Here is a 22320-nt window from a genome sequence, read left to right as displayed (position 1 = left end):
TTAAAAGGGAAGGGAACACTTCAAATCAATCAATCTCCAATGAACACATCTACACACTGATAACCACAGGAGCAGAAAATGCTACATCATCAGTTCACCTTCGTTTTCTTAATAGTTCATAATTGTTATTCACTAGCATATCACATATACCAAACTACCATAAATAGCTTCTTTACAGTTGCCGAAATGAATGAATATTAAGGTAGTGTTTGGTTCATAAATTGGTAACGTAATGGGTAACCAATAACGTTAAATCATGTTTGCTTAAGTTCAACTGTAATCGATACCACACTATAAATAAATATCACCTTATTCAAATTTGTTACCGCCGGTATTCGAGTGTGAACGTTACCATTACGTTATATTACGTGAACCAAACGACACCTAATATTGCGAAGTAATATGTGGACCATTTGGTTTATGGATCACTGGCAGATATGAAAAGTAAGGTGTGAATTCTGTTGTGAAAACATGCAGCTCAATATTGGAAACTCCATCACCTCCGCTCTCTATTAGGCATAGCTTATTTTCAGCTTCTTCACTGATTTTCAACAAGAAGTAGCTATGCCAAACATGGCCGTACAGACCAAGGAGTGGCCAAGCTAAGGCAGGCGTTTTATCGAGCACCTGAGGCACACCTGTGTAGAGAGAAACACAAGCACTTACAGTTACAGCTCCCTCCCAGTTCCACTCGTCTTGCTCACTCGGCTGTTCTTTTTCTTCCTCACGCCCTCCTAGTTCCCTCATCATTCACCGGAGTAGAGGCCTTGCGCAGACGTAGTGCCAGCTCTGGCAAGGACCTGCGAGCACCTGGATGTCGGTGTCGACCTGATGGACCTCCAAGTGCGCGGCGACGACTACCTATAACACCCAAAATTCTATTTTGGGATTTATAGAATTCTTCTCCAAGAGATCAAGAATTAAAATGTCGCTTAAAATTGTTGTTGTTGCATTCTTCAGCGACATGATGTAAGTTGTTGATGTGGTAGTGAGATCTTCGGAGGTGGGCGTCAATGTTGGATACTTGATTTTGATCCCCTGAAGTTATCAAAGATTAAGGCAACACAAGTATATGGGCCTTCGTCCTTCATTTAACTTCTTCGAAGTGTTGATTCGAAGGATGAAGGTCTTTAGAAGGAGATGTTAATAAAACAATATAAATTTCAACAATAATGTAGAACACAATGTGAAACTCATCTTATATACCTTATCATTTTCATTTTATCTTCCTTTATGTTAAATGAATTTTACAAGCATACCTTCAACTGCTGAAAATGATATGTGATATAACTTTTAAAATGAAATAACATATAATTGAGGTGTTTATTGATGTAACACAATAAATTATTTCTGATTTTCATCTATTTAAGGTGGTTATTGAAGAGTATTCACTTGAATCCAATTATATTTGCCAACAAAAGTTGCATATATACTTCATAATATATATATATATATATATGATCGAGGTAATGGAATCCTTGGGCTTCGATTAGTAGGGGAAGCCCCAGCCAGGACGCGGATAGGTCACCACCCACGTGATTGTGTCAGCGTTTATGCTGGTATAACCGAATTATAGAATTTGCATATACCATGCAATGAATCTGGAAAGACAGTTCACCTATGCTTGCATCAGCATTTATACCGGGATAAATATATTGAATAATGTGTATAAACCATGCAAAAAAATCTGCTGACGCGCAAATCACGTGGGATGACTTTACAAGTTTGTTCAGTGTTTACGACTGCATAAGAACATGAAACGTAACAGCATAAACCATGCAATATCGCGACGTCAGACCATTTATGTTATTGTATATACGTGACCAGTGTGTGCGTAGATCTGAGTTGGTTTGAGATTAGGAAAGTAGTGCTGTAAATTCGCGATAAATGTGGGACGGTTACCGCGTAAATCGTCGATCTGTTTTGTAACGACGAAATAGGCCCAAATTACGGCGCGAAAAACACGCGCTCCGATCGTGCTAGGGTTCTAGCTCGGGTGGATTTAATCATAAAACGTGAACCAAAATAGCGTAAATGAATACGAAATTTACGTAAATTATAGACCTGTTTCGTAACAACGAATGGGGCCCAAAAATTACAGCGTGAAAATTGCGCACGTTCAATCGTGCACGGATTCTAGCTCGGTCATATTTCAGCGTAAAAGGTGAACCAAAACAGCGTAAATGGGTACAAATTTTAGCGTACATCATCAATCTATTTCGTAACGACGAATGGGGCCTAAATTACAGCGTGAAAACAGTGTGCTCCGATCATGCTCGGGTTCTAGCTCAGGTGGATTTAAGTGTAAAACGTGATCTGAAACAACGTAAATGAATACGAATTTTAGCGTAAATCAACGATCTGTTTTGCAACGACGAATGTGGCACTTGTTTTTAGTGAAAGCGTAAAATGCAATAAGAGGTATCGTAAAATTTTGTTTGAAAATGTATAAATCACGATAGAGATGCCCCTAAGCGCCGCTGACATGATGACGACGGGGATGCCCCTGAGCGCCGCCGACTCCTTGACGCACTTGAGCAGCTCATACCCGGTCATCCCGGGCATCTAGTAGTCGGTGATGATCATGCTGACGTCGGGGAGTAGGCCCAGCGCGAGCAGCTCCAGCGCGCGTCGCTGACTCCACGGCGGTCACCCTGTACCTGGAGCCACGCAGGATCCTGGTGATCACGATGCGGTCCACGGAGCTGTCGTCCACCACCAGCACGTGCTTCTCTAGCTCCGACGCGTCCACGGGCACCACCGCCTTCCTGTCGTCGCTGGCCTTGGGCGCCGGGGACGGCGCCACAGACGCTGGAGCGGCGGCGGCGACGGCCATCGCTGAGACGGTGGATCTGGATCTGAGTATAGCGGTGGTTTGAGGTGCTTCGGATCGGGGAATGGGGCTCAACAGTGGCAGCGACGGCGGTGGAGGTGAATCCTAAGGAGATGGCCAGTGGGAAGGTCCCATACCGCCATGCCCGTGTCCTCGCGGGGAGGCGTCCGCGACCAAGCCAGTGGTCAGAGATTAACAGCACGCCCGTCCGCCGCCGTCGTGCCTGCTTCCCCGCACTCGCTCATGTCTCATGCAATCGCCGCCGCTGAAACCCTAGTCCTCTCGTGCAAAGCAGTCATCACGGTCGGTTTTATACGATAGTACAGGAGGCGGTTTCAGACAGTATGACAAAATAAGCGTAAACTTGTGTACAACAAAGCATAAAAGTCTGTTGACGTCATATTGAATGGATCAGACGATGCATCTGAAACATCTTGTGGGCTTGTCGGGTGAGGGTCAAGGCTTTCTCTACTTAAAGAGAGCCCAGGGCTCCTAATACATAAACAATATATACATATCAAAGATCTCCCCTCTCCCGCTCATAGTCATGCATAGCCCTGGGAACAAAAAATATTACATATGTAAAAGGGTACTCAAGATTTTTCAATTAAACCAGAAATGAAAGAACACATGCAGCCGTCCTACTCATGGGAGAGATAACATTTAGCCACCACCCCCATAAAAACATTTAGCCGTACAAAATATTAGTAGCAATTATAGATGTTCAAACGGGCCACCCGGCACGGACCCGGTCCGAACCTGTTTCGGCCCGGTACAAATAGTGTCGGGCCAGGCACGACCCGTTGAAGCTTCGGGCCGGGTCGTGCTGGCCCACATGCCTAGGGACATGTCCAAACCCGGCACGCGCAAGTATAAATTGTCGGTGTTTGGGACCCGACCGCACACCCGGGGTTACCCCACGAGGTGCTTTTGGGTAGGACGGTGTTGCTGATTGTAGCTCGATGGTTCGTGCAAGTCGCACGAGAGACGATAGACAATTTTCTACAGGTTCGAGCCGCTTAGAGGGGCGTAGCACCCTATTTCCTGGTGTGGATCTTTATGTGGTGGGTTACAGGGGAATTCTCCAGTATGAAGAATGCTAGAGAACCGAGTAGATGGCTGATGAATTACTTGCCCTCGACGGGGTGTCCCCTAGGCCTTATATATCCGACCGTGGGGCACTTACATGTGTGTACGATAACGATGCATGCCTAAGTAATAGTGAACCGACCGAACTTATCTTCCTACAATCTCGCCGACTTATTCTCACTTAGTTCCGATGTCCAAGGTGGTCATGCGGGAGAATCGGATCAGAGCTGTGGATAACGCTTAAAACCCCACGAGCCGCCTTGGCCCGCGTTTGCTCATTCCCTGCGTCGGCCCATTCTGCCAGTAGTTCTCCCCTGACCCACGAAGGGATGGCCTTGCGAGACAATAGGCCCAAAGCCATTCGCGAGGCCTTCTAGCCTTCTAGTGGACCCGGGGGATATCTGTCCCCCACAAGCCCCCAATCTTTGAGTTGATTTTGAAATAATCAGCCCAAAGATTCTAGGTCCAGCTTGCAGTTTTGATTTCCATTTTGGTGATGGGCGCTTGGAAGGCGCACCTGTTGAACGTTGCTTCTGAACTCTAAGTGACTTTAGTAAAAAACAATCTTATGTTGTTCTCCTTTGGTACATTCAACGATCTTCGCCTTATGCTTTAGAAATCGGCGCTCTGTCATCAGCTTACGCTTTAGAGATCAGCATTCTGTCCTTTGGGGTTAAGGATTCATTGGGTGCACCAGAGGTGCACCCAATGGGTGTAGCCCCCAAGCTTTGAGTGGATTTTTGAAAATAATCCACTCAAAGATCTTCATCTCATGCTTTAGAAATCATCATTTTATCTTCGTCTCATGCTTTAGAAACCAACATTTTATCACCAGTTCATGCTTTAGAGATCAGCATTCTGTCCTTTGGGGTTAATGATTCATTGGGTGCAACGGAGGTGCACCCAATGGGTGTAGCCCCCGAGCTTTGAGTGGATTATTGAAAATAATCCACTCAAAGATCTTCATCTCATGCTTTAAAAATCATCATTTTATCTTCGTCTCATGCTTTAGAAAACATCATTTTATCATCAGTTCATGCTTTAGAGATGAGCATTCTGTCCTTTGGGGTTAAGGGTGTTAGAAATATGCCCTAGAGATAATCATAGAGATGAGCATATTTCTTTGTATCCATGATATATATATTGCTTAATTGAATATCCATGGAAGGCACCTTGTATTGATTAGCAATTATGTGAATTGTTTGTGAGATTCTTTACTTATATGGTTATTCTAAATGATGTCCCTAGTCAGAGTCGATGACTAGCACATGTATTAGTTGATGACTACATTTCACAAGTCATGAACATGGAGATGTTAAACTAATAATGTGGGCGCATGTATGACATGAGGCTGGACCGACCCAACGTGAGATATTGTAATATAGTTCTCTTCTTGCAACATGAATACTGTATCCTTAGACCTGAGATTGTCGCATGTTCTCAAGATGTGAATTGACTTACTTAGGGACTATCAAACGCTATCCCGTAACTGGGTAGTTATAAAGGTAGTTTTGGGTTTGTCAGGAAGCATGCTATGAGGCATGGTCAGTCAAGATGGAATTTGTCCCTCTCTTTGTGAGAGAGATATCTCTGGGCCCCTCGAGTGATTGGATCAAGAAATGCATGGCCGTGCTAGGGTTAAGAGTTAACCATTGAAAGGATTCCAATTCACAGTATCGAGAAAGAGAGGTCAGCTTAGAGCCAGACCAAATATCGTGAGACAAAGGGAACAGCATGTACGTAATGTCGCAATGGTTCATCTGATATGATCTTTACGTACACATAGGAGTTGACATGTCTTGCTAGAGGCCGCTGTCAATTATTGGGCCAAGTAAGAGTACTCGGCCTATGTCTATTTGTACGTGAACCTATAGGCTCACACACTTAAGGGGAAGGAAGCCTAATTCGGATTAGATCCAAAATTAGACTGGGCTTTAGGGTTAATGATGGGCCTCGGCGTCAGAAGCCCACCATAACGCCTATATAATGAGGGGCGGGGGCGAGGTTAAGGGATAACCTAATTCGCCACCAGCGAACTAACAGCCGCCGCCCACCTCTCGCCCTCGCCAAGCCGCCGTCGCGAACCTAGCAGTTCGGTACGCGGCGCTTCCTCCCTGTACGTGTGGATACCTCGGAGGTGCTACATCTGGAGCACTTGGACGAACCGTGCGAGGACGTGAAGGACGCCGGCGACTGCACGGCACTGCTCGACGCGTTCGTCTACATCGAGACGTCTTCCGCTGCTCTGCGCGTCTAGTGGTAATTCCATGACCTATAACCGCAGTAGTTCTTGGTATTATGGGGATGAAAATTTTTGTTTTGCGCTAGCGTAGCCTCCCCGTAATCCTACAGTGGTATCAGAGCAGGTTCTGCGTAGTTTTAGGTCTGGATCTAGGTTCATGAGATGGATCTACTTGATGCACGGTTTGATTAGATCAATTGGTAATAAAGGGTTGAAGTAGATTACATCGGACATGACTAGAGAGATCAGTTCGTCCTTCTCTGTTGTATGCGCGACTTGCCCCTACCGGCTGGAATCACCATCGGGGCTAACTGCGCACACAACCAGCAGATTGACGTAACAGATCGACGTCATGAGTGTAATCTTCTTCGGGTCAAAAGTCTCGGATTTGGGTTGATTTGATCAACCGCATGGGATTTCCAGTGGAATTTCCATACATACGATGCATGGGACCGCCGTGGCTATCTGCTGTAGTGGCGAACATATAGAAACGTGTTTGTCTAACCTGTTTTTGCAGGACATGTGATCGGTATGGCTATTATGTGTATGTGATGCATGTTAATAAATTATTCATGACCTGCGTGTCGTGACCAGGGCAATACGGCTGGAGCCACATGTATTGTCCAAATTTAATGTAATGACCTGCGTGTCAACATGTGATGATCCAAAAGCGTATATGTAATTTGTTTACCAGCATACGTTAGATAGGTCTTGAAGGACTCATCACCTGGAGGATGGCATACCTATATCATGGAGATGGAGATCATCGTGATGGACAGATTATTGGAGATGGGGATCACCATGTGAAAACAAGCCATACCGAATCACAACTGTTGTGTGAATGCCATTCTTATTGTTCTACTTGTTTATATTGCATATATGTCCTTGCGTGCGATGTTATAAGTAGGACGATCCCTCATAAATGTTTAAGCTTTAATGCCTCTCCAAACCTTGCACTATCATAAGTCTTGTACAATTGGTGGTGGGTCTATGAAATTAGGGTGCCACCAGTTTTCCTTGACTAGATAGGTTTGTATCGGATACGAACTGCAGAAAGGGTTGGTTAACTTAAACAAAGTCAGCTTAATGGTTAAGGACTTTGAGGCATAAGGTTGGGAGCCGAGACATAGAGATGTCACCCAACAACAGGAGTCATATATATGATATGATTAGCAAGGAGTTGCTTACCGATCTACCTTGTCTTCTAGCGGTGATGCTAAAGCTCACTAGTAGACTTGTTAGTTGTGGGTTCTGAATCACTAAGTATCAATCGAGGGATATTGATTTTAGTGGGAGTAGACTATTAAATGTTTAATATGATTTACTCTGTCATGGATATTTTTGTCTTAGTATTTTGCATTATTTTGTTGTAGATAAATGGCACCTAGCACACCAACATTTACTTTGCGATCAATTCTTGAAAAGGATAAGTTAAATGGAACAAACTATACGGATTGGATCCGTAACCTGAGAATTGTTCTCAGGGCTGAAAAAAAGGAAGACGTTCTAGACACCCCACTGCCAGAGGATCCTGGTGAAAATGCAACTGCTGCAGCTAAAACCGCTTACAAGAAAGCAATGGATGCTAATCTTGAAGTGAGTTGCCTAATGCTTGCTTGCATGGAGCCTGAGCTCCAGATGCAGTTTGAGACAAACCATGAGGTGTACGATATGATCGTGGCGCTCAAGGATATGTTCCAGACTCAGGCTAGGACTGAAAGGTTCAATGTGTCCAAAGCCTTTCTGGAATGCAAGCTAGGAGAAGGCGCAGCAGTTGGGCCACACGTAATCAAAATGGTTGGTTACAGTCAGAGGTTGGAGAAGCTAGGCTTCCCAATAAGCCAAGAGTTGGCCACTGACTTCATTTTAGCATCTCTTCCCCCCAGCTATGGAAACTTCATCACGAACTACCATATGCATGGGGCGGAGAGGGGCCTCAATGAACTATGTGGCATGCTGAAAACAGCAGAGGGGGACATAAAGAAAAGCGCTGGCAGCAGCGGCCATGTGATGGCGGTCCAAAACAAACCCAACTTTAAGAAGAAGGGTAAATCTCAAAAGAAGAAGGGCAAGGCAAAGGATACAGTATCCAAGCCAAATAAAAAGCCCAAGGCTTGACCAGCTGCAGATGCAGAGTGCTTTTATTGCAAAGAACTTGGTCACTGGAAAAGGAATTGCAAGCAGTACTTGGCCTCCATTAAGGATCGCGGCGGTAAGGGTACAGCCGCAGCAGGTACACTTGCTATTCACATTACAGAAATTTTTCTTGCTGATTCTTATATTAATTCTTGGGTATTTGATACCGGATCGGTTGCCCATATTTGCAATTCGATGCAGGGAATGATAAGAAGTAGAAGCGTGAAAAGAGGAGAAGTTGATTTCCGGGTAGGCAATAATGCAAGAGTTGCTGCGTTGACCGTCGGGACGATGCAACTCCACCTCCCATCAGGATTTATTTTGGAGTTAAATAATTGTTATCTAGTTCCTAGTATGAGTCGAAACATTATGTCTCCTTCATGTTTGATGAAGGATGGTTATTCATTTGCGAGTGAAAACAATGGTTGTGTGATCTCTAAGAATGGCATGTTTGTGGCTTTTGCATCCATTATGAATGGGTTATTCATTTTAAATCTTGATGATGCACCTATCTGTAATATTAGTGCTAAAAGGCCTCGGCCTAATGATTTAAGTCCTACCTACATGTGGCACTGTCGTTTGGGTCATATAAGTGAGAATCGCATGAAGAAGCTTCATTCTGATGGGCTTTTAACTTCGTTTGATTTTGAATCATACGAGACATGTGAAGCTTGCTTACTTGGTAAGATGACCAAGGCGCCCTTCACGGGTTTACCGGAGAGGACGTTAGATTTATTGGAACTCATACATACTGATGTGTGCGGACCAATGAGTACGACAGCTAGGGGAGGATTCCAATACTTCATAACCTTCACTGATGATTTTAGTAGATATGGGTATGTCTACTTAATGAAACACAAGTCTGAATCCTTAGAAAAGTTCAAAGAGTTTCAGAATGAAGTAGAAAATCAGCGTGGCAAGAAAATTAAAGCACTGCGATCAGATCGTGGTGGTGAATATTTGAGTCATGAGTTTAGCAATCATCTAAAGAGTTGTGGAATTGTTCCACAGCTTACGCCGCCTGGAACGCCTCAGAGGAATGGCGTGTCTGAGCGACGTAATCGAACTTTATTGGATATGGTTCGATCAATGATGAGCCAGTCGGACCTACCTTTGTCGTTTTGGGGATACGCTCTAGAAACAGCAGCTTTCACACTAAATAGGGTACCGTCTAAGTCCGTAGTTAAGACACCATATGAGATGTGGACTGGGAAGACTCCCAGTTTGTCTTTTCTAAAGATTTGGGGTTGTGAGGTTTACGTCAAGCGACTACAGTCGGATAAACTCACTCCAAAATCGGACAAGTGCATGTTCGTGGGATATCCAAAGGAAACTTTAGGATATTACTTTTACCACTGGTCAGAGGGCAAAGTGTTTGTCGCCCGGAACGGTGTGTTCTTAGAGAAAGAGTTTCTCAAAAGAGAGAAAAGTAAACAAAAGGTGTATCTTGAAGAAGTTCAGGATGAGCCAGTGGGACAAGATTCAACAAGTGATGCTAATGTAGCAGAACAAGTTGAGACGTCTATGGCAAGAGAATCACCACCACAACCACGAAGGTCAGCAAGGCTTCGCGAGGCACGAGGAGAAGTGCTATTGTTGGGCAATGGGGAAGTGTTGTTGTTAGACAACGACGAACCTGCAACATATTCAGAAGCGATGATGGACCCAGATTCCGAGAAATGGCATGTCGCCATGAGATCCGAGATAGATTCCATGGGAGAAAATCAAGTTTGGAACTTGGTTGACCCGCCTGATGGTGTTAGACCTATAGAATGCAAATGGATCTATAAGAAGAAGAAAGACATGGATGGAAATGTTCACATCTATAAGGCTCGACTTGTTGCAAAGGGTTTTCGACAAGTTCAAGGAGTTGACTATGACGAGACATTCTCGCCAGTAGCGATGCTTAAATCTATTCGGATCATTCTAGCTATTGCCGCATATTTCGATTATGAGATTTGGCAGATGGATGTCAAAACAGCTTTCCTTAATGGAAACCTAGATGAGGACATGTATATGATACAGCCCGAGGGTTTTGTCGATCCGATCAATGCTGGAAAGATATGCAAACTTCAGAAATCCATTTATGGGTTGAAGCAAGCATCTCGGAGTTGGAACATTCGTTTTGATGAAGTGATCAAAGGGCTTGGTTTTCATCAGAATGAAGAAGAAGCTTGTGTTTACAAGAAGGAAAGTGGGAGCGCTGTTGTATTTCTAATCTTGTATGTGGATGACATATTATTGATTGGGAATGACATTCCTATGCTGGAGTCCGTCAAGGCTTCACTGAAAAAGAGTTTTTCTATGAAGGACTTAGGGGAAGCAGCATATATTTTGGGCATAAGGATCTATAGAGATAGGTCGAAGAGGCTTATAGGATTAAGTCAAGATACGTACATTGACAAGGTTTTGAAACGGTTCAACATGGAACAGTCCAAGAAAGGTTTCATACCTATGTCACATGGTAAACACCTTAGCCAGATGCAATGTCCTACGACGGCTAATGAGCGAGAGCGCATGAGTAAGGTACCATACGCCTCAGCGATTGGATCAATCATGTATGCCATGATAAGTACACGCCCAGATGTTTCATACGCTATAAGTGCTACGAGTAGATACCAGGCTGATCCAGGTGAGGATCACTGGACAGCGGTAAAAGGCATTCTTAAGTACTTAAGAAGGACTAAAGATATGTTCCTGGTATATGGGGGTAAGGAGGAGCTCGTTGTAACTGGTTACACCGATGCTAGCTTCCAAACTGACCCAGACGAGTTAAAATCGCAATCAGGTTTTGTGTTCACAATAAATGGTGGTGATGTTAGTTGGAAGAGTTCCAAACAGGAGACTGTGACTGATTCTACAACAGAAGCCGAGTACATTGCAGCTTCTGAATCTGCGAAGGAAGGTGTTTGGATAAGGAAGTTCCTCATCGAGCTTGGTGTGTTTCCTAATGCATCTAGCCCATTGAACCTCTACTGTGACAACAATGGGGCTATTGCGCAAGCTAAGGAGCCAAGGAACCACCAGAAAAACAAACACGTACTGCGGAAGTTTCACCTCATACGGGAATTCATTAGGCGGGGTGAGATAAAGATATGCAAAATACATACGGATTTGAATGTTGCTGATCCTTTGACAAAACCTCTTCCACAACCTAAGCATGAGGCACACGTGAGATCTATGGGTATTAGATATCTTCTAGATTAACTCTAGTGCAAGTGGGAGACTGTTAGAAATATGCCCTAGAGATAATCATAGAGATGAGCATATTTCTTTGTATCCATGATATATATATTGCTTAATTGAATATCCATGGAAGGCACCTTGTATTGATTAGCAATTATGTGAATTGTTTGTGAGATTCTTTACTTATATGGTTATTCTAAATGATGTCCCTAGTCAGAGTCGATGACTAGCACATGTATTAGTTGATGACTACATTTCACAAGTCATGAACATGGAGATGTTAAACTAATAATGTGGGCGCATGTATGACATGAGGCTGGACCGACCCAACGTGAGATATTGTAATATAGTTCTCTTCTTGCAACATGAATACTGTATCCTTAGACCTGAGATTGTCGCATGTTCTCAAGATGTGAATTGACTTACTTAGGGACTATCAAACGCTATCCCGTAACTGGGTAGTTATAAAGGTAGTTTTGGGTTTGTCAGGAAGCATGCTATGAGGCATGGTCAGTCAAGATGGAATTTGTCCCTCTCTTTGTGAGAGAGATATCTTTGGGCCCCTCGAGTGATTGGATCAAGAAATGCATGGCCGTGCTAGGGTTAAGAGTTAACCATTGAAAGGATTCCAATTCACAGTATCGAAAAAGAGAGGTCAGCTTAGAGCCAGACCAAATATCGTGAGACAAAGGGAACAACATGTACGTAATGTCGCAATGGTTCGTCTGATATGATCTTTACGTACACATAGGAGTTGACATGTCTTGCTAGAGGCCGCTGTCAATTATTGGGCCAAGTAAGAGTACTCGGCCTATGTCTATTTGTACGTGAACCTATAGGGTCACACACTTAAGGGGAAGGAAGCCTAATTCGGATTAGATCCGAAATTAGACTGGGCTTTAGGGTTAATGATGGGCCTCGGCGTCAGAAGCCCACCATAACGCCTATATAATGAGGGGCGGGGGCGCGGTTAAGGGATAACCTAATTCGCCACCAGCGAACTAACAGCCGCCGCCCACCTCTCGCCCTTGCCAAGCCGCCGTCGCGAACCTAGCAGTTCGGTACGCGGCGCTTCCTCCCTGTACGTGTGGATACCTCGGAGGTGCTACATCTGGAGCACTTGGACGAACCGTGCGAGGACGTGAAGGACGCCGGCGACTGCATGGCACTGCTCGACGCGTTCGTCTACATCGAGACGTCTTCCGCTGCTCTGCGCGTCTAGTGGTAATTCCATGACCTATAACCGCAGTAGTTCTTGGTATTATAGGGATGAAAATTTTTGTTTTGCGCTAGCGTAGCCTCCCCGTAATCCTACAAAGGGTTCATTGGGTGCATCGGAGGTGCACCCAATGGGTGTAGCCCCCGAGCTTTGAGTGGATTATTGAAAATAATCCACTCAAAGATCTTCATCTCATGCTTTAGAAATCAGCGTGTTGTCTTCATCTCATGCTTTAGAAACTAGCATTTTATCTTCGTCTCATGCTTTAGAAATTAGCATTTTATCATCAGCTTATGCTTTAGAGATCAACATATTGTCTTCATCTCATGCTTTAGAGACCAGCATCGTGGTCTGCCCATGTCCTGTTAGGTTTGAAATTTATTTGATCGGTGATAGATTGGATGTCTAGTAGATGGCTCTTGGCTGGTCTTCATTTCGCTTTGTGCTTCAATGCTTCTGCTGACTAGACTTGCGGTTCAGTAGCTATATTTGGCTATCCTTTGATCTCTATCGATATCTTCCTTCTGTCTTAATATATTCATTGCGTATACTTTATGGATGTGACTGCTTCAGAAAATCTATTGAAAATTCCTGGTCGTCCCCCACCCAATGGGTGTTTTCCAATGTGTGTGACCAAGGGACGTCTTGGTACGCAGAGCGTTTAGCACATTGTCCTGGAGTAGTAACTTGACGTGACCGTGGGGCGTAATCATATTGCCCAAGCAGTTGAACTTAGTCCAAATGGTGTCGTGTTACGCAAAGCGGCGTCTGCTGCCTGACTCGCCTTTAGACGATTTGAATTGCTTATTGAATACTTGCGACTGTTCGGTGAGCGTGGTAGGAGATGAACAGTTGCTACCGACCTCTATAAATAGCCTGCTTGCCCCGTTGTTGTTTTCACACATCCTCTGATCATCTGTTGTTTCTTTCTCAACCCTCTCTTTTCTTCCATCTAGCCATGTGTAAAGCCCAAAATTGGTATAAGAAAAAAATAATAAAAAAAATAAATAAATAAATAATTGGGTGTTTTAGGGATTTCTTGATTTCCTTCTTTCAAACTTAACTAATGGCATTAGTTTATGCAAATAGAAAATAAATAAATAAAGAAATCAAAGAAAGTGGAAAGATCTTCATATGAATTAGATTTCTTTTTACTAATATGGTTGAGGGACATTCTTAAGGAGGGTAAGTAAAATCACCTTTTAATGAAGGTTACACATTATAATTTATTTCTCCTAAAATAATCTTTATGGCTTGTATGTTGAGAACAATTGCTAAAAGGGATAATAAATAACAAAAATTATACTTTTGAATTCATATTGGAGTTTTGTCTGTGCACATAAATTGTTGTAAGCTTGAACTCTATTTACATTTAATTCGAAACTGGAATTTAAAAAACCTGATTTGAAATTAGGATTTAAATATTAAATCAGGAAAATAAAAAGAAAAAAGTGGTTGTACCCGTAGCTGGGCCAACATTCCCCTCTGCCGGCCCATTCCTCTCCTATTTCCCTCTTCCGCGCGGCCCACTTCCCCTCAGCCCCGTGCGCCCTCTACTGCCGCTGTGCCGTGGGCCCGTGCCATCAGTGTCTGCCGCCTGCTTGCGTCGCGTGCGCTCGCAGTCTCTGGCAAATGGGGCCGCCTCGTCAGGTCTTCTTCCCCAACAAACTTCCGCCATCAGTGCGCTGGTGTGGTCGGAATCCTCAAGTCTCGCCTTACACCGACAGGTCGGTCACCGCCTTGTGCGTCCCTGTTGTCAACGCGTCGTGGCACACCACTGATGTGCGGGCCCCACTAGGTAGACCTGCCCCTGCCCTGGTCATGCCCAACTCCGTCGAGCGGATTGCAACAAATCGCGCTCGCGGGGGAATCGCAACAACCATCGATGGAAATCCCTCGAAACCAGGCAAGCTCCGTCCCTCCTCGCGCCTATAAATGGAACACTTGGCCACGGCTTCACACATCTCTTCCCGGAGCTAGAATCTGGTGCCAGCATCAAGTCTACATCACGGGTTGCCCCTCTCGCGTGGACGCCGCTTCGGCACCTTCGTCTCTGGTAAAAGGAAGCACACCCGAATCACCCTACCCTCTACTGCGTGTTGAGCCTTTTCGATTAGTGGATTGTGCCCTGATGCGCAGAACGACATGCACCAGCCATGGCGCACCGCCGTGTAGTCCCCGGTGCGGCGCTGCTCGGCCTGGCTCAGGGAAGGAGGAAGGCGGGTCTGTGGCCGTCAACCTCACGATGGGTGGCTAGGATTAGATCCTAGTTTACCCATTCGTTCCAATCGATGCTGTCCGTTGGATTGCGAATGTAGACTGTAGATTAGTTCCTAGGTGTTTAAATCCTGACCATCGGTTTTTAATCTTGCGGCTTCTGGCGCATACCGTTTTGATCTTGGGCAGATCTGATCTCGGCCCTTGACTTGCTATCGGACGACTCGAATCTCTCCATACCCCTTTGGCCGGTGCGTTTTGCATAAGAGCCCCCGTCTTTAGTAAAAATAAACCCGCCATCCACCGCGAGGTAGATCTGTGTCTTGGGACTTTTCGCGCATTAACCCCTGGACTTTCCTGTAATTGAGGCCCAGTCCAGAGAATTATAAAATCTAGAAAAAGGAATTAGAAAATGATTTTTATGCAAAAATAAATGCTAGAATTTGTTTAATTCATAGAAAATGCATATTTAGTCCAAATTAATTCATTACAATTCCTATAATTTTATAAAATCATTGTTTATCATTTTATGTCACTGTTTTGACATGAAAGCCATATTAAAATTGATATGATAATTAATCTTGTACAAAACACCTAGAATATCTGGAAATCCATAACTTAAAATCTATAACTCCAAAATTAATAACCCCTGTTCCTGTGATCTTATTTCAATATGTAGATTATTAATATGTATTTTGCATATATGTTTGGTGTAATGTTAATTTTGCCTATACCATGTATGTTTGTATTGCTACGTTTAGCGGTGAGGACACGTGTCATCTGAAGAGCAAGTGGTACCTGGAATCTCAAGTGCCAGACAAGTTGTGCCCTTGATCACTTCTTTTTACCCACTCATGTTCTAATTAATCATAATGATCTGCATAGGTTAATTTTGATGGGACCCAATAGGTTACCCTAGTTCGATTATCTTTATACCTTGTTTACCACTGAACTTTTTGGGTAGTACTTGCTAGTCCTTTATGTGGTTTTGGGTATGAAGATACATTATTCATGATCACACTTTTATTATCTATTTATTATTACTGTTCATGATAAGATCATTATGTTAATTGGAACATGGAGCGACCACCCGGGAAAACAGTGCTACCACAAGGGTTTATGGACGCCCTTGGCTGATTAATTAGGAAAGCTAGTGGAGGACTACCTTACCTGAAAGAGGCAAGGGCAGTAGGGGAGTGGTTAGTGTGGGGAGGTCCTTGGTTGATTTTGCTGCGATGGCGATCAGGCAAGGGATCCCTGCATTGGAGCTTCCTATAAATTGTAGCGGGTTTTCTAAAGCTAGTGGAACTTTGTAAAGGCCTCGTAGTGTTACCCTGCCTCGCCTCCTCGGTAGAGGTGTATGGGAAGTCGCGATCCCTTGGCAGATTGGTAACATGACTTGTGGGTAAAGATGCGCAACCTCTGCAGAGTGTAAAACTGGTATACTAGATGTGCTCATGGTCATGAGCAGCTCGGACCCTCACATGATTAATTTATGGAACTAAATTCAAATTGTCATATGCATTGCATCGCAGGTGATGTTGTTACTTTTGTTCTACTACTTAATTGGGTTGGTATTTACTTATACTTAGTAACTGCTAATAAAATTTTGACCAACTTTAAAAGCAATGCTCAGCTCTAACCATCCTCTTTGGTAAGCCTTACACTTCACGTGAGCTCCCACCTTTGCTGAGTTCATGCACATTATTCCCCACAACTTGTTGAACGATGAACGTATGTGAGCTCACTCTTGCTGTCTCACACCCCCCACAGGTCAAGAACAGGTACCACAGGATGAGGCGCATGGAGGATGCTGCGATGTGTTCGTGAGAGGTCTAGGCCGTCGTCTCCCAGTCAACTTTGGGTTGCTAGACCGTTGTCTCCTTTTGATGTAATTATTTATTTATTTATTTTGTATAGAACTCCTGTTATATAGTAAAGATGTGACATTCGATCCTGTGCCACTATACATCATATGTGTGTGACTTGGTCCCAGCACACCTGGTGTTTATGTTTGCGCCCGGGTCTTGGTGCCCCAAAACCCGAGTGTGACACCATGGGCAAGGACAAGAAGGGTCTGGGTTCGCCGCGTCGCTTCGGTGACAAACGGAAGCGTGAACCGAGTCCTTCGTCGGAGGACTTTGGTGACTCCGAGTACTCGGTGGAGGAGTTCTCCTCCGAGTCCGAGGGGTCTCCGGTCTACGCTTTGTGACACCCCAGTGTCACCTAGGGTTTTCTCTCAGTGCTAACCCAAGAATTAACATTTCATGTGAACAAAATTAAGCATGAAGCATCAAATAAACTTAAGAAGAAAATATCTACTAAGTGTATATCTAAAGAATCATGTTCCAAACAAATAAGATTTTTCAAAAAGGGAAAAGTGTTGAAACCCTAATACCAACCCTAATTGAGCTAATTAAGTAGAAATAAAGAAAAGGGGTAAAAGACCATGAAAAACATAAAATCATGGCTTAGGCCAAATATAAACATTGAAATATACTAAATAAGCTACAATAAAGATTATGGAAGCTTGGCCAAAATAGTTTAATAAAAACTCCAAACAAGCTTCTCAAGTGAGGGTTCAATAGGGATTTCTGAAATTCAGAATTCTGAATTTCAGCCCTTGAGCCAAAGACCGAACGTGTTCACCTTGATCCCTAGCTCAAATCTTAATGACCCCATTGACAAAATTTTGCCTAACCAACCCCACTACCTCATATCAGAAGATGGCATTGGGACGCGTGCCTTGGACACATCAAACCCGCAATCTTCTCTCTGTGCGCGGCAGTGAGACAAACCCGATTTCTCCCCTCTCTATCTCTTGATCCAGTCAGCAAAACCTGCAAGCCTCCACACACAAATGACAAAGGAATGTCAGAGGAAGAGATCTCTCAACAGGATCATGGCCATAATCTCAAAGATTTGGAGCCAATCCGCGCTTGAACTCGACCTCTCTCTGCGCTGCCTCGTGCTCGACACCGTGCCAGGCGCCAGAGCGCTCACTGGCGTTCGCCCGTGCACACCCCGAGCACTTGTCAGAGCCCCGCCCTCGACCGTGCTCACCCGCGCCTATAAAGCCTTCCCGGGCATGCCTCACCTCACCCAGTACTCACCTTCGCCGGCCAGACGCCCCTCCTTAGCTCCGGCGAGCTCTCTTCCGCCCGCCAATGCCACCCGAGCCTCGGCCACCGTGGCCAGCCTACTCCGGTTGCTTACAAGCCGCGCTAGCCGCTCGGATAGCTTCGCCAAGAACTTGTGAAGCTTCCCAAGCTCTTGGACCCGACAAAACTTCACCGGAGAACCAAGATCGTCCTCGCCGGACTTCGGCCGCCCGCCTGCGCGCGTAGACCGAGCAATCCGGTGAGCCGTTCTTCAATTCCTCGCACACACACCCTCCTTGATCCCTGGTGAAGCTCTCTGACCCATTTGATTGGTCAATTGTGCCCTGAATAGGTCGGACTCCTTGCCGCCGACGAGCTCCCCCGCCTGCGCACGTGGACCGGCCGACTCTGACCATCCCCGACGGCGACCCGCACATCGCCGTGACCCTCAGGACTTCCCCTGCACCCTCGGCCACCTCACCGGAACAGTCTCGCCGCCGGTAAGCCCCTCCGCCCTTTCCTCCGTCGCGGGTACTGTTTAATTTGGGGGAAGGACCTCGGGTTAGGTTTAGAGGAACCCTAGGGGGTTTTCTGAACTGTCAGCGACACATTTGAATAGTAGCCCAAGGACTAGTCTGCAAGGAAACTCGAAAACACCCGCCAGGGACCCCGTTGCAAAGTCGTTTCCCATTTAATCATTTCTGTTTAATCTTTTTAATAAACAGGGAACTTAGGAAATTCATAACTTAAGAAATACTTAACCAAAAATTGTCAAACCAATTTTGCTGGATTCTAAATATTATGGACTACCAATTAAAAATATTGAATCCCATGCTTTCTATTCTAAATTTTAGAGTTTGGAATTAAATACAGAAACTGACCAAACCTTGTTAAATTAAAGAAAATTAGTTATGCTTCTGTGCTGAACCTAAGAAAATTTGTAGATGTTCAAACCTCATTTAAACACTGTTTAAAAATATTGAGAACCCCAGTATTGAAAATTTTAGTAGGGATATCTATTAAAAGCCATTTTTGCCCAAAACTTAGGAAAATCAGAAAGGTATTAGAAAATAGTGAACAATGAGTGCAATTATTTTTTCTAGCCTACTTAAGTAACAGAGAACCTAGGAAAAATAAAGGGACCTCTAGTCCAGAACAGAATTAAAGTGAAATGTTTTATTTAGCATTATTCCAACTAGAAAACAATTATTGGAATTATAAAAACAAATCCAAAATTATTAATAAAAATCCAGTGGACTTGTAACCACTAAAAACCCACTACAAAAATGATAACCACCCTAGCCCATCATTTTAAGTAGGGCAAACAAATAAAACTTGACATTGGACCATATTTCAAATAAATCATGAGCAACTCAAAAATGGTACAATAATAGGCAAATAAAACTTTGCTAGATCAATAATGAGATAGGCCACCAGAGAAAAATGCAAACCCATTTGAAAGATGCAAAATAATACCTATTACCATACTTCATGAAAAAGGCTATTTAATCCAAATAATTCCTACCACCCATCCCTTAAGCAAAAAGATGCCAAACTTCAAAATGATTGCTCTTGCACAAAGAAGAAGCTAGGAAAAATCAGAAATTTGTTGTTTGATATTTTTCAAATATAGTGGTAGTAGAAAGCACCCCTTTGACTAGAAACTTTAGAAAATCATAGCAAAATAACTAATAAGTATTAATGGCTAGAAATTTGTGCAAAGTCATGTTATAACATTTAAATGCCAGCAAAAATAAGTCTTAGAGAATAACCTACTGTTAAATGGTAGCTGTAGTTCAAAGCACCCCTTCTTCCCTAATATTTGATAATTTTGTCCAGAGAGAACTATTCACTCTTTAAGCCCTAAATTTTAGGACACACCAGTAAGAAGCCACTGTAATGTTTACAGAATTTTTGGAAATTTATTAAGTCAACTTGTAGTTCAAACCCACTTTAAAAACACAAAAGAAATAAAGGGAAAGAAATGAAAGATAAACCTCGCCCCAATAAGTTCAACATGAAATCTTGACAAATTCTCACTAAGGCTTTAAAAAGAATTCAGTGGAACACCAAAAAGGACTTACCACTTAGTTTAACTGAGTGTGATCTAAATTACTAAGTATACCACCAAAAATCTTTAGTAGCAAGATTAAACTCTATCTGATTTAAGTGGATCATTCACCATCAAAGTTTAATTGCTAAAGCACATATCATATCATGCATGTATTTTACTCATTGCATTCATTAGATTGTAATCTCGCTGACGGAGAGTACGTGCTCATCCCCGAGCAAGGAACTGTCCAAGAGGAAGACCAGGAGCAAGCTCCCGAGGCTGCCATCGATGATCTCCCCGTAGCCCCAGCTATTGAAGGCAAGCCCCGGTTTATGCATAACCGTATTATTATATGCTACTTTACTACACTTAATGCTTGTAGGATTGTAATGTGCACTTAAGTGTAGGAGTTGCTTGAGACCTCTAGTTGCATGAACTTAGGATTTCTTTTTGAGATGGATACTAGTATGCTAGGTCGAGTAGCTGCTTGCTAATCAGGATCTCGATAGAAGTCGAGTGATTTTTCTAGCACTCGCGCGAGGTCAGGAATTGATTGTATTCATCTTGATAACGGGATCTATGTTAGTCTATGGACTTGGATCTAGGGAGGATGCCTTGTCCATGAGACGGGAAAAAGGAATTAAGGATTAATGTGTGGATACCTGAGTTAAGCGTTTGAACGTACTAAGCACATGTCGGGAAATATGGTAACTGGTAAACCTAGTACCTGAGTGAAGCCGGGCGCAGACTTTATCCCTCACGCGACCTGAGACTGGTCTCCCATGCTAGCTATGGTGGGTACAATTGCAGTCACTGCACGGTGGCAGCCGGGGTCAGTGGAGCATTGTATGCCAAGGCGGTGAGGCCTGGACGCGAACGGGGAATCGATGGGGATGGTTGACATGCGTGGGGTCGGAGTACCCTGACATGTCGTGTGTTTAGGTTTACCTTGCAAGGATAAAACTCAATTCGAATCGTCTACTTCTCGCAGCTAATGAGACTGCTTGACCCCTTGTACTACATTGAGTAAGAAGTGAAATGAGGTTACAAGAGATAATTTGTTGATTGTACTGAATGCTTGTTACCATGTATGCTTAGAAGGAGCAAACTTAGCTAAGATAATGATGCTAGAATTTGAAAAGCTAAAAATTGATTTTAGAAATAGCTTGCTTTTGGCAAACCAAACCCCTCAGCCAAACAGTTGCATGGTCTAGAGGTAGAGGAGTAGATTCCTCACACCGGGTAAGTCTAGCTGAGTATTAGTATACTCAGCCTTGCTTGTCGCATAATTTTTGCAGGTACGCTTCAGGATATGGTTGATGGTGTGACTTAGCCTACCACCCTGCCACCGGGTTGGACGGTCGAGTGGGATGCCGCTCCGGCAGGAGAGGAGCACGAGGAGTAGTGGGCTAGGCCTTGCCCATTTCTTCGCTATCGACGACATAGATTATCCGTTGCATCTTATTTTATGAACTTTTACCAGCTACTTGAAAAACTCCGATCTATGTAATAATTCAGTACTTTAAATTGAGGTTTCCTGTTTTATTGTATTTCTTCTATGACTCACCTTCGACTGAGTATGTGGTATTTGATCCTGGTTAAGTGGCTTCATCAGACTAGATCTGAGGGACTGACGGGTTATTCCGATTTAAGTGTGTTGCGGCCCTTGAGGCGTGACTTAGGCACTTAAGCTGGAATAATTCAGGCGATTCTGCCACAGCTGGTATCGGAGCAAATACCACCACAGAGAAGGACAATAAACCATGAATACCAATTTTCAAAATCTAAAACTTGCTTAGAAACTGCTAAGAATCGTCAGGACTAGACCGCTAGACCTAGGACAAAAGGCCTTAGGGATAGTGGGAGAAATAGGTGGCCAATCCTTAACTTTTGAAGGGTGCCCTAGGAGCCCCCCTTCTATTGCATTCAGAGAGGAGACATTGATTTCAGCATGCATGCATTATAAAAACTAAAGGGAATTAAAAACTGAGCTAACCCGCTTCCTTTTAAAACCATCCAAGCTCTTTTATTTTTCTTCCTTCCACCATAATCTTTACCTTTGATACCCTTCCGCAGATGAATTCACCCACCCCCGCCAGTGGAGGAGACACTCGTTTTAGCTCTAACTTCCTTTCTCACGATGGCTTTCCTTCCATCTTGTGGGAAGTGCTTAACTCCGCCGGTTACCCTACGCCCCCTTTGTACACGGTGCAGTTGTATGAGGAGCATCGGGTACCTCGTTGC

At 43.9% G+C, this 22320-nt stretch overlaps 1 pseudogene; it reads right to left on the bottom strand.

Moving 5' to 3' along the window:
• Window positions 1–1736: 1736 nt before the first annotated feature.
• LOC103644778 (two-component response regulator ORR6-like) lies at window positions 1737–2836 on the bottom strand (annotated as a pseudogene).
• Window positions 2837–22320: the final 19484 nt, after the last annotated feature.

Source organism: Zea mays, chromosome 1 (genome assembly GCF_902167145.1).
Source record: "Zea mays cultivar B73 chromosome 1, Zm-B73-REFERENCE-NAM-5.0, whole genome shotgun sequence".
In the NCBI taxonomy this organism is placed as follows: Eukaryota; Viridiplantae; Streptophyta; class Magnoliopsida; order Poales; family Poaceae; genus Zea; species Zea mays.
Note: the sequence above shows the minus strand (reverse complement) of the source record. Positions and strands in the feature narration are given on the sequence as shown.